The sequence below is a fragment of the Sceloporus undulatus genome, chromosome 2, assembly GCF_019175285.1.
Source record: "Sceloporus undulatus isolate JIND9_A2432 ecotype Alabama chromosome 2, SceUnd_v1.1, whole genome shotgun sequence".
In the NCBI taxonomy this organism is placed as follows: Eukaryota; Metazoa; Chordata; class Lepidosauria; order Squamata; family Phrynosomatidae; genus Sceloporus; species Sceloporus undulatus.
Genome location: NC_056523.1, coordinates 280,568,070 through 280,571,035, shown reverse-complemented (window position 1 = coordinate 280,571,035; position 2,966 = coordinate 280,568,070).

Here is a 2,966-nt window from a genome sequence, read left to right as displayed (position 1 = left end):
GTGGTATATTTTTCCATGTTGTTTTAGAGACATTCTTTCTCTGTTTTTGAAATTTTGCAAAACTGTAAGAAAGCTAATGTGCAGATGAACTAGGTGATTTGTGGGGTAAGGTGGGTCGTGGGTGTCCATAAAAGCAGCAGAAAACTTTCTACATGTTCTTGGACTGCTTTTCAAAACTTGCTTGTCTTCTGGAGGGCAAAATGAACTAAGGTCTGCAGGAACTATCTAATAAAAATCTTATCAAAATCCCTGTCTCACATGCAGGAAAAAAATTCATCAACACCTACACATAACTCTGAATTCTGACATCACGGTTTAATAACAGAAGAGGTTATCTGAGGGCTTCATGTGAGGCTTTGGACTACTTCTTCACAATGGTACTCAGAATGTTCTCTTCAATCCCCTGATGACAATAGGTCAGGGATTGTGCAATTGTACATTCATCAGTAAATGTTGACTTCTGGAAGGGCAGTTAGCTTGACTAAACTCTTCCTGTGCAGTTAAGCTTTTGAAAAACACACCAGGGAATTACAATAAATTATGCTAAGGGAGTGTTAAAAACTGGATTTGTATAAACATTGGGCAGGCAAATGATTTAACATAAGGAAATAAAAGCCTTTTAAAAGGTAGGTTGGTAAACAATTGTCTTAATTTCTACTGCTTTCTATCAGAAATTCAAGGACAGGAAGAAAAATAATAACAAATGGGAATAAATAAATGGGAATACATTTAATTCAAAATATATTTTAAAATGCTTTAGAAAAAAGAGATTTACTTTACAACATTCAATTAATAGGATCCAACTAGGTACAAAATTAACTCTTTTCTTCTTCGTAGCCTTGCATTTCTGATAGAAAGTGTTTAATTATAATGACAACTAATTTTAAATTACTTATAAAGTTATCCTGATTTTTTTTCCTTTTCTTTTGTTCTCACGTAGTGTAAGAAGCCCACAAAAGCAAATTCCTACAAGAGTACAAGAGCAAATTTCTAGGTTTTCTTGTCCACTCACATGTAAACATAATTTGCAATCTCCATTTTTTGGCAGATAAAATTCTTGCAACTGTAAACATATAAGATGTTAATTCATTATGTACCAATAAACAAAACTGTGTGTAAAGTTTTAAGAAGAAAAAAGATAGTAGGTCAAGGGAAATTTAACATCTTAAATCTGTTATTTCCCGCCGCCTCCCACCCCCAGTACTTGTATAACTGATATTCCTACCATAAAAGGTAAAGATAAAGGTAGTCCCTTGAGAGGTATGTCTAGTTGTAACTGACTGCAGGGGTGGTGCTCATCTCCGTTACTAAGCCAAAGAGCCAGCATTGTCCAAGGACTACTCTGATGGTCATGTGTCCAGCATGACTGCACCAAATGATGTTACCTTTCCACCAAAGTGGTACCTACTTGCATTTGCATGCTTCCAAATTGCTAGGTTGGCAGAAGCTAGGACTAATGACAGGAGCTTACCCCATCATGCAGCACTTGGGCCTTGAACTGCCAACCTTTGAATCGTCCAATCATCAAAACTGGCATCTTAACCACTAAGCCACCGTATTCCTATATATTTATAAGAAATGGCCTGTTTTCCTGACATTTTCAGAAAGTGAATAGCAGATTCCTTTTAAAGTTCTCACTTATTGTCATGTTCAAAGAGTTTCTAGACATTCTGTTCCACAGATTTAATCAAATTTCTATGCACCCACACATACTGTGGGCCCTTGGTATCTGCTGACATTTGGTTCCAGTACCAAAATCTGTGGATGCTCAAGTACCATTAAATACAATAGCATAGTAAAATGGTGTCCCTTTGGGGATAAATTTCTAGATAGAAATTTGGGGAATGAAGGAAAATTTCATTGGGGACAGAGTCCTTATTTGGAGGAGCCAATGATCTCATACCATAGTTACAATCTGCTATATAGAGTGATGTTCTCTCCTTCTGTCTCCTGAAAAGGGACCTTCCAAGGGGCATGGAACAGTTTGTCCCTCCTGCAACTTGCCAGGGCAGCTTACCTTGTGAGGTAGGGAGAGCAGGTTTGAATGTGAGAAGATAGAAGTAACACAGTCCTGGTCTAACATGCATGTGAGAGTATATGGAGGTCCTTGAAGATGACTGTTTTATCCTGCTATGTTTATCTCATGTTACCATTTCAAAATGACACCTTGCAAGCTGCACTGAGGTTTTGTCTTAAAAGGTGACATGAAAACATATGAAATAGGTAAGCGATAATAGTAACAAAAATAACCACATCACTGTTTCCTGTTGCACTTTATTGACTACCATCCATGTAGGAAATACTAACACAATGATGACATCACAACTCTTTTTATTTCAATTGTATTTTATTCAGAAAAACACACTGAGAGATGTAAGGAGCTGGTGCCCATGGGTCATTCCACAAGAAGTTTGAGTTTAGGAATTTATGTGCAGGCACTAATGGATGCTGATATATAATTGAAAATAGATGATTGCCCCATGACATCATGATTCTTGCATTAATCCTATGATAAGATCTTTACATTCCACATGCTCTATGAAGGTCAAGAAAAATTAATAGTTGCCATTCCCTTCAGTCACAGTCATAGCATCTGTAATTTATATCCCATTCTACACTCACCTTTTGTGATCAGAAAAACAAAGCAGATTCTTTGGACCCTTTCATAGACACAGATATAATGCTATGATTCCACTCTGTGGTGGCAACATCATATAGATTCCTGGAATATGAAGTTTAGGAAGGGTTGTTTTCAGCTAAATTCTCAGCTAAAAAGCTCTAGTGTTTTACCAAGTTGCAAACCCCAAGATTCCACAGCATGTAGCCCTGGCAGTAAAGTGGAATCATACTGGTATAAGTGTATAGAGTGGAAGAACCCTTTGTTTCCCAGTTTCATCAGTCCATGAGGCCTTATTATTATTATTATTATTATTATTATTATTATTATTATTATTATTATTATTATC